General features: G+C 47.1%; 1 pseudogene; it reads right to left on the bottom strand.

Moving 5' to 3' along the window:
• Positions 1 to 12131: 12131 nt before the first annotated feature.
• LOC105741022 lies at positions 12132 to 12598 on the bottom strand (annotated as a pseudogene).
• Between the last annotated feature and the right edge of the window lie 937 nt (positions 12599 to 13535).

Here is a 13535-nt window from a genome sequence, read left to right as displayed (position 1 = left end):
AAAATAAAACTTGGCACTTTGGGTTTGTGTGGGTTGGGGCCTGTGCTCTGCTGAGAGTTACTATCCTCAGCTCCAGTTGTTGACAAGGGATTTGGTATCGGGACCACAGTGCCTGCCTTTACTGACCAAAGAATTTTCTTCGTAGTTGGGTAGGGTACCAGTGGTAGAGAAGCAAGGAGGTTTTCCAGTATGGATTTCCTCCTGGATCTCACATTAAGTCTCAGGCCTGTGTGTTTCAAACATTGTCAGCTTTGGGGAGGGGAGTGGACTCCCAATGGAAGCAGCTACTACAGCCATTTGCAGTCTTGCTGGCCAGGTTCAGTTGCACTGGCTGTGGCCCAGAGAAAGGTAACACATTTCTGGAGACTGCCTTTTCAGGGCTGTGAGTAGGAGCTTCATTTAATTGAGAATCACTCTTTTTTGAGTGGGCCCCAGTAGCACTAGCTGCTCAGGGGTTGGACCTATGGAGAAGCAACCCTGTGCTTCTGGGTGTCCCCATTCCCCTTTGTCTAGTGGATGCTGCTAATGTTCCCTGACTATCTTTCCCTTAGTTCCCCAAAGGGTTACTCCTTGTTCCCAGATATACTGTAGTCCACAACTCTGATACTTTCCTGTGGGAGTTCTTTTCATCCATAATGAGGTATGGGGAATGACCCAAGGACCATACTTCTAAAGGATAGCCCTGCTTGGAGCCCACTGTGGATCCTCCCTCAGGCTTAATTTTAGTGCCTGGTGCCCAGGACTCCTAGTAGATTTGAGTTATATTCTAGTTTTCCTGCTGGTGCTGTGACCATTGTATGAGGAGTTGGCTCTTTTTCTGAGGGCAAGCTGGTGTAGAGGAAATCAGGATTGGTGGGGTAGGGGTGTCCCAAGAATCTCAGATTCCCCCTCCCAGTCCAGGCTCTTAGAACAGTTGCCTAGGAAGTACCAGCTCCCCTACCTGGTTGGTAGTTGCTACCTTCTCAACCCAGCCTGGTTGTTGACGATGGCCAGAGCTTTCAAACTTTATCCACCACAACCCAAGCACTACTATATTGTCACCTACAGGTGGGAAAATCAGGTAAAGGCTTTAGGAACTTTGGTTGGTTGGTTTTTTTGGCGGGACCAGGGATTGAACTGAGGGTCCTGCGCTTGCCAGGCACGTGCTTATTCTACTGTGCTATCTCCCCAGCCCCAGGAACTATTTTTAGGATATTCTGGGTAAGTGAAATCTTGTGGATGTTCAGGTTATTGCTATGGGCTGGGGTGAGCAGCCTGTGCTGTGAAGTTTTGGAGAGAATGAACATCCATGTGCTCAGTCAGTCTCTTTGGGCTTTTCCTGTGGAGTCTGGCCTGACTCAGAGGCCATGACATTTAGAATGTGATCTCCCAGAGTGGCAGTAAGACCTGGTGGCAGATGGAAAAGGGATGAGGGTGCTGGCATTGTCCATATTTGAGAGCTGGTTTTTTGTTTTTTGTTTTTTGTTTTGTGGAACCGGGGATTGAATTCAGCCCCTTGCACTCGCCAGGCAAGCGTTTATTCCACTGAGCTATCCCACTGACCCCCCTTTAAATACTTCTTGAGGCAGGGTCTTGTCATCACTATTCAGGCTGGTCTTGAATTCAAGGTATTGCTCCTGCTCTAGCCTCCTATGTGGTAGGACTATAAGCATGCACCATCACACCTGGCTTGCAGATTTTGAGAATGTCTTTGTCCAGCTGGACCTACAGGGAATCTTCACATTTACATACCTCATGAATTTCAAGGTGATCCTGTGTCCCAGCCTAAAAGGCTTGCTCTTGCTCAGCAACTATTTTTTTTTTAAAGAGATTCTTTTTTTCTTATTCAGTACAGGACCTTAATACTAAACTTTGACTCATAATGATCCTCCTATCTCAGGCTCCCCAGTGCTGGGATTACAGGCCTAGCCACCCTACCCAGTTTCAGAGGGTCAGCATGGCATGCGGGACTGGGGATCAAACCTGGATCCATGTGCTTGCCAGGCAGGCACTTAGACCACTGAACTTATCCAGCTCTCGGCAAGTATTAATCCTGTCTCTTGTCTGATGCTTACTACAGCTGATAACCCATCCCTTTTCTCCCCCTGCTTCCATACAGTCTACTCAGCAGCTGTGCTGTTTGAATGCACCATGGACCATGGCCACTGTTGATGAACATGTGCGCCAAAACTTTCCTTACAACCATTTACACCTCCTTCCTGGGATCACTATTACTCAGGGATCAAGCTGTCCACTAAGGGTTAAGTTGGACCTAGAAAAGAAGTAGGCACAGGCTCTGGGGTGAAATCACAAGCTAAAGCCTGCTTCCTTCGGAAATAACTGAAACTTTGAACCATCTTTTTTTTTTTTTTTTTTTTTTGAACCATCTTTTTTTTTTTTTTTTTAGTACAGAGTCTTAGTACACAGATCAGACTTGTAGCAATCCTCCTGTTTTCAGCCTCCCAACTGCTGGGAGTACAGGCATGTACCACCATGCCCAGTCTCAATCATGGTCTCAGCGCACCCCAAGGGCAGGGCTGGTATGGCACACTGGGGATCGAACCCTGGTCAGATCTAACCCCAGTCACTGCACCTACCTAAGTAGGCACTTTAGTCTGCTGGGCTATCTGGCCAGCCCTTGGACCCAGCCATTCTTGTATAGAACCCAAATGACCATTAGATTCAGGGTACCCATGCCCACAGAAAATCCAGTACCATTGGAGCAGAACAGCCAGAAACCCTCTGGGGAATATGAGATGAGGTTCTGCCTGTGAGCATGTATGGCCAGGGTAGGCTGGCTAGCCAACTCAGTTTCCCAGGTGATCTACCTCTATCCCATTTATGGTTCTTTATTATAGTTCCTGTAGTGACCTCCCATCCCTGTCCTGTCCTTACCTGTATCATGGGGAGCTGTCTCCCATTTGTCTCCTGTTTCTGTCCTATCACTGAGCCCCTGAACGGGGCCCCATGGTAGGTTTTCATTCCTATACCTATCTCAGGGGGTCCCATTGTGGCCCTCATTACTATCCCCATCTCTCTGCTCCTATCACTGGCCTTCATGATTTGCCCTTTTGAGACAAGAGTCTCCCTATGCAATTCAGGTTAGCCTGTAACTCATGTACTTCAGGCTGACTTTAAACTCCTGGTGATCCTCCTGCTTCAGCCTCCCGAGTACTGCAATTACAGGTGTGCCACCGTAGCACATTTGTCACTGTTTTTGTCATGTTCTGCTTGTCATTGTTTCCCCTGAAGTCATAACTTTTATCAGTGACCCTTATCCCTGTAGTTGCCTCTGTGGTATCTCTGGATGTGAACCCTACCTTGTAAACAGGTCTTGTTAAAGAACTAGAGAGCTATGTGACTCTAATCAAGGGGCCGGGGAGATAGCTCAGTAGAATAAGTGCTTCCATGGCAAGCCCAAGGGCCTGAATTCAATCCCCAGTTCAAAAAACAAACAAAAAACCCAAAACAATCCAAAAGGGTACAGAACAAATACAAACCTAGTCTTTTAAGTGTGCAGTGGGCATTCCCTACCCACTGTAACTGTAGTTAGAGTGAACTACTGTTTACTCTAGCCCTGACAGTAAGTCTGAAAGCTGCTGTTGCTTTTGCCTCTGATTAGGAAAGACGAGCAATATGGAAGGCAATGTCAGCTTGGAACTGTTTAAGCTGTGGAACAGAAAGGAGGGATGAGTCCATGCCTTCATCCGTGTGTCCATTTACCAAGGACCCATTGAGCCCCACCCCTGGTCACATCTATCCGGTGTTTTATGAGGGCACAGACACAAAAGCAAGAAAAGTCACTTAAATAATGTGTTTTCACTGGATTTTAAGCACAATTCTAGTTTGGATGATGAGTTGATGGTGAATGTTTTATTGCACTGGGGAACCAGACTTCAGATACCTGGAGGTGACTGGCTGTAGTGTCACATGCCTTAATCTCAGCACTCTGAGGCTGAGACAGGAGGATCACTGAGTTTGAGTCAGCCTGAGCTATATAGTGAGATCCTGTTTCCTCCCCCCACAACTCCCTCCCCCCCAAAAAAAAAAAGGCCTGAAGATACAGGATACCAGAATGAGGTTTCTGGGAAGCAGTGAGATGTGCAGGTCTCAGCTGAAGAGCAACATTGGGCTGCAGAAAGGAATCCTCAGTTACAGAGTTGGAATTGTCACCATGGTAGAGGTTGTGGTCATCTTAGAAGATGTACTTGGGAAAGCAGGAATGGAGAAATTCCATAGCATGCAGGATAGAGGAGGTGGCTGCAAGGTTGTGTTAAAGGGCAAGACTCCCTGCCATTCCTCCCATTCCAACCGTAGAGAAAAAAACCAACTTTAAGATCTGACCTGTAGCTCTAAAGTTCCTATTTGTAGCCTCTGAGGGAACATGCCCAAGAGCATACACTGGATGGTAGCCCACAGGGCCCCTCAAGGAATGCCCCTTCTACCACTGTACCCTCTATGAACTCATGGCCCAGGTCAGTCACCTATGTCATAGTTTTGACCCTGAGTGTAGGCCTACACCTGGGGCTCCACCCAACATGGGACGGGCATCTTGTAGATGATGCGGTGGACAAACTAGGTGTCTAGGGCAGACTTGCTTTGTCCTCCCTGCTAGGTACATAGGCTTTGTATCTGCTACCACCATACAGCTGGTGCTCACTGCGAGTGCTGCTAGGCCTTGAACTGGACCAGCCATGGCAAGTAGCAGAGGCTGGCCACCCCTATACCCTGCCAGAATAGGTACCATGCCCTGTTCTGCTTGGCTGTAACTGCTGTAGATCAGCTCGCTCTGTAGGTGTCTGTGATTCTGCCACAAAATTTGAGTTCTGTGCACATGCTTACAATTGTCACTCTGATGTGGCTCTATTCATCAGGCAATGTGAATGGACAGGTGTGCAATGCGTGTCAGCTGAGCACTACTGTGAATATTAATGCTCTTCCACTGCTGTTCCTGGAAGAATTCTGGTACCCTTCCAACACCAATACCATCTCTGATACTGAGCCTTCTACTACATGGTGACGTTTGACCTAATTCCAGTTTCAATCTCTGACTGCTCCAGGCTGTGACTGACGCTGTGGGTACCTCAGAAGGGGGCTTATGTGACAGTCATCTGGACAAGACCTGCAGCCTCCTCATTGGTTATTATTACTGCAAAGTCCACATGTGAGGCCAGCACTGTAACTCCTGCCAGCCCAGTCATTATGGCCTGCGTCAACTCACCCGAAGATCTGTCAGCATGTGTGGCCCATTCTCTACTTGGCCAACCTTCAATAACTGCCCTGACAGTAAGGCTCCACTCATCCTACATCAGTCATTAGCAATCTGAGTGCCCTAAACCTTAGCCTTTGGGTGCAACCCCCAACACAGGGATCTCATCCCTGTGATCCCTCTAGTGAGACCTGTCCCTTTGTCTTTGAGCACATCATAGCCATTGTCTGATGACCTTTGACCTGTACTCTGATTTGACTTTGACCTTGGGCTCTGAGCTGCAAAGAAGCAAGGGAGTGTAAGGCTATAGTCAAAGTGATAGTAGATGGGGAGATGGCTCAGTGGGGTAAGCACTTCCCTGCCTAAATTCAATCCCTGGTTCTGCCAAAAAAAAAAAAAAAGTGATAGCAGACTGAGCCTTGCTCAAGTGGGTGCCATTCACTTAACCTAGACAGCAGACCAGGCCCCTTTATGGCTAGTTGAACCAACATATGCCCTGAAGTAGGAGTTTGGGAATGAGAAGAGATTAAATATATGACAAAAGTTCTGTACACTACATTTAAGAGTGTTGATCAGCAAACATTTGGAGGAAGACAGTCCAAGGAATAACTGCATCCCCCCCCCCTTTTTTTTAAAATATATTTGGTTGTTGCAGGGTCTCACTATGCAGCTCAGACTCATGGTGATCCTCCTTCTTTCAGCCTCCCCAGCTCTGGGATTACAGGTATGCACCACTCAGACTCTGGCTGGTTCAGCCTGCCCTGAGGGTGGAGCTGGCATGGCATATGATGCTGGAGATTGAACCATGGTCCCTGTGCTTGCCTAAGCTTGCCTAAGCTTGCCTAAGCAGGAGCTTTAGCCTGCTGAACTATCTCGCCAGCCCCTGCATCCCTTTCTTGCCTTGAATGTTAAAAACCCTTGGTTTAATTTTTCTTTAATCCTTGCTGTGTCCTCATATCCTTCTTGCCTTTTTGTGTTTCCTCTGCCTCTCCTCCTTCCCCTTTCCCTCCATCTACCCCCATCTTCCTTCTCTTTCTTTGTGGTCATTTTAGCTTTTTGAGACAGGATTTTGCTATGTATTGCAGACTGGTCTGAAATTTACTATTTAGCCTAAGTAGGCCTCAAACTCCTGGTGGTCCTCCTGCCTCAGTCTTCCAAGTGCTGGGATTACTGGCATGTCCCACAATACCTGATCTTCTTTTCTATTGTGAGGCAATGCAAGAGTCTACCAGTTTCCTTTCCCTGTCAGTTACAGGCAAAGAAGTATTCAAACCCTGTATTTACCCTGTCCCACAATAGGCAGTCCAAAAATAAATAAAAACAAAAACTAAACAAATAATAATAATAGGCAGTCCAGTGCATGACTGCCCAGGTCCCTGACCTCTTCTCTGTAAAGTTCCTATTCTTCCTCTACCCCACAGCTCTGCCCTATAGGTTATTTTCTGGGGTCTGAGCAGTGACACCCCCTTCCTGGCTGCCAGCCCCATGACTGTGATTGTCTGGTGCCTATGATAAAATAGGGATAGAATACCACTTGAGTTTTAGAGTCATTTTGAGGTTTACCCTACGTCCACCTGCCTGTCAGCTGTTTTGTAAGGGTCTCTGCCTATCCTACTTTCATAGCCACCACTACCATGGGCTTCAGTCTGGATACTTAATGAAGTCTTTTGCTATGTAATTCAGGCTGGCCTTGAGCTCACTATGTATTCCAGGCTGGCCTTGAGCTTGTGGCAATCCTTCTACCTCAGCTTCTCAAGTGCTGAAATTATAGGTGTGTACCACCACACCTGATCCCAGTCTTAGTACTTCTGCACTTCTCTTGACCAGGATACAACTGAGGCAAAACTTGACCAGATTCTTCAGCCAACTGTCTGTGAGTAACTGGGAGGGTTAAGACTTAAAGCTCTGGAGAGGGAGCTAAGAGAGCTGTTTGAAGGAAGAGGCAGAGCAGGGTTGGGAAGGGTAGGAAATCCAGGTGAAGTTTTCAGCATGATCAGAGGTCTGTGGCTTAGACAAAGTCTGTATTTTCAGAACTGTGGGAGAGAAGTGGACCGGAATGTTAACGACACTGACACTTTGTCTCAGAGTGTAACATGGTCTACCCCTTCCCACTGTGCATAACATCCAGGGACTCCACCTCAACTTTGGAGATAGCAGAGCCCTGTGTTCCCTCCATTCATACTGGCAAGCCCATCGCACTGCCAGCTGCCAAAGCTATGAGGAGTCTGATGAATAAGGGGAGTCATAGGTCATTAGTGTCTTAAGAATGGGAGCCATAAGGCTAGAGGTCTCTGGGAATAGGTGCCTAAATCCTAAGGGTCCTTTGTCCTAGAGTGGTCTGAGCTGGGGAATCAGTCTCACACCAGCTCCTTCTCTAACAGGAGACTCACTCCTGTATTTTTTTTTTTTTTTTGGGCGGGACCAGGGATTGAACTCAGATCCTTGCCTTTGCCAGTGAAGCGCTTATCCTACTGAGCCATCTCCCTGGCAGGCTCCTGTATTTTGTCCTAGCTTGGGCTTTGTATCTATGGTCAGTGGAGCTTATCTGTTTCTGCTGGTGACCATATTCCCTCATGTCCTGGCCTATGCTGTGAGACCTAGGTCAATGGCATGGTATCAGTCTGGCTAGGTGGTGCTAGGTGGTAAGTACGAGTAGCCCTGTTACTGCTGACCCTTAACTCTAGGAACCTGAAACTGATGGGCATTAGTCAGTGCCTGTGCCTACCAGAGAGCCCAGGTTGTGCCCATCTGCTGCCCTGAGGCAGCTGTTTCAGATGACTTTGCCCCATGCACCTGGGAAAGCAAGAGCCTATGACTGAAACTGTGACTCCCAAAGCCAAGACATCATGATGTTGCCAAAAAATTTGAAGCAAGGGCTGGTGAGATGGCTCAGTGGTCTAAAGTACCTACTTAGAAGAAGCTTAGCAAACCACAGGACCGTGGTTCAATCCCCCAGCACCACATGCCAGCCAGCCCCGCCCCTTGGTGGGCTGAGCTGGCCACACACACACACACACACACACACAAATTAAAAAAAAAAAAAAATTTGAAGCAACACACAGACCAAGTGGGAAATCTAGTGTAGAACATCATTGTGTCATAAAACAAAACATAAACAAAACATAAAAAGAGAGCAGACAGTGGATTAAAGCTCATCCTTACACAGACACAGGGACCAGGGTTTGATCTCCAGCATGCCATGCTGACCCTGCCCCCAGGGTGAGCTGAGACAGCGATTGAGACTGGGTATGGTGGCGTACTCCTGTAATCCCAGTGCTTGGGAGGCTGAAAACAGGAAGATCACTATGAGTCCAAGCTGTGTAGTGAGACCCTCTAGACCCTGTGTTATATACATAAAAGAAAAAAAAGAGCAGAATTTTAAAAAGCTGGTTTTTGCCAGACATGGTGGCAACCTCATGTAATCCTATCACTATAGGAGGTTGAGGCTAGAGGACTGCAAGTTTGAGCAAGCCTGGGCAACTTCACAAGACCCTGCCTCGAAACAAAATTTTAAAAAGCAAGGGGGGTATATAACTCATTATAAAGACACTGGGTTCAATCCCTAATACTGAAAAGAAAAAAGACTGGGATTTTTATTCATTCATGCTGAAATGCCAGACCTAGGAACTGCACAAAAGAAAGAAACATCTCTGGACCCACATGACCATGACACCTCTCACCATACCTCCACTCTCCAGAAGACTATTGCTGTTCCCAGATCTTTCTGATTTGAATTAGGAACATCCTAATTCAGGACAGTGAGGCTATGGTCAAGAAAGGGGATAAGGAGGCCTGAGAAGAGCTTCATCCTCCTGGATTCTGCAAGGCCTCAGACACCAATGCCCATCTGATGGAAACACAAATTATATCGGGACAGGACTGACATAGTGAGGCTGAGGTCGGGAGATAACAGAAGCTTGGAGATGCACTGAGAGGACTGAGGCTTATAGGTGGAGATTGTAGGTAGGGAAATGGTACATGGAAAGAGTAGAAGGTGAGAATAGGCAGGGGCCATAGTTCACGTTATCTTTACCCCAGGGAATGGAGGAACTATGGGGAGATTTGAACACAAAAGATATCTCAGGAGGATGGATTATTTGGGAGAAGTTCAAATGGAGACTACTGGGCCGGGGAGATGGCTCAGTGGAATAAGTGCTTCCCTGGCAAGCTCAAGGGCCTCAGTTCAATCCCCAGTTCCGCAAAAATAAAACAAAACAAATGGAGACTACTGAAGTGATTGAGAGAGATGGCATTATCTCTATTAGATTAAGGCCTTTAGAAAAGCAAAACAGATTAAAAAGAGATTAGAAAACAGAAATGGGGCAAGAGGAGGCTGTGAGAGCTAATGTGAGGAAGAGTGGTAAGTGTTAGTGAGTAGAGCTGGGCTCGCTGCCCTGAATTTGATTTTTTCCACTGTGCTAGGCTGTGTGCCTGCCACAAGTAAAGTAGTGTCCTAGGCAGAGGTCTATGGACCTCAAGGTTATAGGCCATTTACAGAATCTCTACCAGGCAAGCTGCATGGAGGCAGCTAGGACAGGCTTGCCAGCACCATGCGTGACTGGCTTGTGCCTGCCTGGCCTGTGTCACCTTCGCACTGCTTCATAGAAGTAGACTTGAGGTGCATGTGGCATAGGGGTTATAGGAGTATCATGGAATTAATCTGCCCTTGTCACTTTTCTTGCCAGGATATGAGTGCTGCCTGCAGGGTTCAATAAGGACCCAGTGTACCTATCAAGAAGTGCTCCTTTTATCCTCATATTATTGGTTGTATCTGTGACCACCACATGGCACCAGGCCCACTGGCTGCACTGGTGAGCCTTCAAGGCCAGTGGATATGGAATTTAGGGCCATCCATCATTTCTGAATGACTTTATTTTCCTATGTTACTACTATGCTGAGGTTGATACCAGTGCCATCGTAACTTTGTGAATGGGGCAGTACATATGCCAGGCAGGACTTGGTCCCTACTGTGACTACTGCCTCCATGGCAGGTTGGGCTTCCTGCAATGGACATTCTGAGTTGTGCCACTCACTTACAGGTGTCTATCAGGCCAACCATGGAGCTACTACTAACTAGCACTGTGAGAGGTGATGTTGGTTAGGCAGGAATTATGATGAGTGGACTGGGCCTCATTTCTTATGCTACTGCCCCTAAGCACTTAGATAGTTGCCATAAAGACCCTATTCTGGGCTCTGGCCACCAGTGCCATCTAACTCTGTCTTGGCACACTGGTTCTAGCCTTTTTTTTTTTCCAGAACCAGGGATTGAACTCATGCCCCTGAGCTTGCCAGGCAAGTGCTTATTCCACTGAGCCATCTCCCCAGCCTGGTTCTAGCCTTTTTTATGGGAGTTCTGGCCATATGGACAGCCCAAGTGGGGTTAGAAAGAGGTGGGGCATGTTTGGCATTAACACCCATCTTTCTTTTCTTTTTTTTTTTTTTTTTTTCAGAACCGGGGACTGAACTCAGACCCTTGCGCCTGCCAGGGAAGCACTTACTCTACTGAGCCATCTCCCCAGACTCTTTTCTTTTTTAAAATATATTGGTACAGGGTCTCACTATGCAGCTCAGACTCATAGTGATCCTCCTGTTTTCAGCTTTCCCAGTGCTGGGATTACAGGTGTTTATAATTGCAGTCTGGGAAGAGGTGCTCGCTCAGTGCAAGCAGCATGGGCCGGCGTGGCTTGTGGTTCCAGGGATCAAACCCTGGTCCCTGTGCTTGCCTAAGCAGGTGCTTAGTCCACTGAGCTATCTTGTTGACCTGGCATTAGCAAGCCTATAGCCTTGGTCACCTGTTCACAGTCCCATCAGACCCACATGACAAGTCTTTGCCCATTCTACATGTATGCTGAACTGCAGAGTGGATACCTGTCTTCATGGAGTTCCTATTCTGGGAGGGGAGAGCCAGATGAGGAGACTTACACACATGGCCTTGTAAGACAGGAAGATGGACCATACTATGCTATACCTATTTTGTCCTCTGCCATCTTGGTCAAATCTCAGATTTTCTATCAGCATGTGTGGGACCTATAGTCTCTAAGGATACGAGAGGACAACACACATATACTGCAGTCCTCTCCAGGCCTCCACTGTGACTGCTACTCCTCTGGCTACTTCGGGCATCCTTGGCTATGAAAAGACCTCAGAAGGACATCATACTGGACCTTCACTATAATCATGGCCCTAGCTATGCCTACTGTAGATCTGGCCTCCACGGCAATGCTCATTGCCCAGGAGGCTGTTGACATAAGCGTGTGAGTGAATGAGGAGAATATCCCAGGGTGACTAGGTGTGGTTTCCCCTCTATAAAATCTGACAAGCCTTTCCTCTTCCCAGGCTGCTCTTTGTAAACAGGAACATTGTTCCTCCTCAGTGCCCTTTTGAAGCTGAAGTTTGTTTATGAAACCACATCAGTGCATGTGTGCATACCAAAGCTGAGCATTCATGTTTTTTCCCTTAAGAAGTGTCCTCGCACCAGGTGACTGGTCTGTTCTCTCTTCCTCAGGTCACAGGTCAGTGTTCCTGTTGAGAAGAATTTGGGGTTACACATTCTCCTAGTCCTAAAATAGATGTTGGGGTGACCCAGGAGAGGGGTGTAGCAGTGAAAAGAATACTCACACAGTCCACTATAAGAGGTGAGGGCCACTTAATTGGGGTTTTCCTGAAGAACAAACTCTTAGGAAATACTTGTGAAAACAACTATAGGGGAAAAGTTGGCAAGTTTAGACAGAGGGTGTCTACAGAAAGGACACCTTGGCTGGCTCCTTCCTGAACATGTCTGCCATCCTGGACCCTGGTAATCCCTGACTGGGTTGTAGATTTTAGAGCTTTGTGCTTTGTTCTTGCCCAAAGGCTTTTTTTTTTTTTTTTTTTTTTTTTTTTTTTTTGGTCATTACATAAATTAACCCATTTGTTATAGGCTAGGGATGTGTAGTAAGAGCTTCTACTGGTCTTTCAATTCCTTTAGTCTTCTGACAGCTGACTTGACTGTGACCACAGAAGTGGTATTATAGGTCCAAGCACCACCAGCCACGGTTTTCATGCAGGAACCACGGCCCGCCTCTTCATCTTGGTGTTGCCACAGAAGGAGCAGGTGTACTTGGCGTGCTGGCTGATTTCAATCTTTTTCACCATTTTCCGGAATGAGGCACCAGAGCAAGTCCCATATTTACCGACAATGCCGACCTTCTTGGTGCGCTTAGCCATGTCGATGCGATGCGAGGAGGCCCAAACCCAGAGAGCTCAAAGGCTTCTGTGTATGCTGAGGGTTTACCTCAGAAGTAGAGCACTTGCCTAACTTGTAACAGGCCCTGCATTTTATCCCAATGCCACAAAATCAACAAATAAAGGATGCTGTGCAGTATGGCCTCTCTGGTCAGGGTGGATATTGGTGCCCATGGTAATTCTAAACAAGGACAGACTGGTAGGCAGGGGCCAGTGAGATAGCTCAGTGGACTAAGCACCTGCTTAGGCAAGCGCAGGGACTGGGGTTTGATCCCTGGTACCACGTGCCATGCTGGCCCTGCCTCCTCGACGCGCTAAGCCAGTGACCAAGTCCAGGTGTGGTGATGCACACCTGTAATCCCAGCACTGGGGAGGCTGAAAACAGAAGGATCACTATGAGTCTGAGTTGCATAGTGAGACCCTATAACAACTACATAAATTAAAAGAAAAAAAAAAAAAAAAAAGGACTGGTATGCAACCTCATACTTACACAGAACCATTTTAGGGGAGGGGAGGATGAGTGCCATCTGCTTTCTGCCCTGATCCTATTTCTTCCCCACAGGTCTCAGACTTGCACAGTTGTGACCCACACAAGCGTGCCTACCTGTAAGTCTGAGGTGCTAGACTTGTGCCTATGACTCCAAAGATTCCTTTCTACACAGCAAGTCCTGTCTTATTGTTATTGGATAGTTTCTTTCTAGAAAGTGGCTGACTAATTAAACATTACTGGGCTTGGGGCTGTTAGTCTGTCTTTCTGGAGTTAGATTCCAAGTTCTTCTCATCTCGAACAAAGAATTCAAAGACACCAAAAAAAAAAAAAAAAAAAAAAAAAAGGCAAAGTTTACTCTAGAAAGCAAAAGGGAAGAGTTGGAAACAAACTGGCTCTGCAGAACAAGCATGGGTCAAGTAAAGAGAAAAAAAAGAGTAAGAACAAAGATAACCTTTCAGCCAAAACCACTATCTTCCAGTAATTTGCCAACATGACTAACACAAAGGACAAGAAGAGGGGAACCCGGTATATGTTTTCCAGGCTTTTTAGAGAACATGGGGTTGGGGGCTGGTGAGATGGCTCAGTGGTCTAAAGCACCTACTTAGGGTTGGAGAGATGGCTCAGTGGTCTAAA

The sequence above is a fragment of the Octodon degus genome, unplaced genomic scaffold (assembly GCF_000260255.1).
Source record: "Octodon degus isolate 3935 unplaced genomic scaffold, OctDeg1.0 scaffold00008, whole genome shotgun sequence".
NCBI classification, from domain to species: Eukaryota; Metazoa; Chordata; class Mammalia; order Rodentia; family Octodontidae; genus Octodon; species Octodon degus.
The sequence above is the reverse complement of the archived record's forward strand: the minus strand, read 5'-3'. Positions and strand labels throughout refer to the sequence as shown.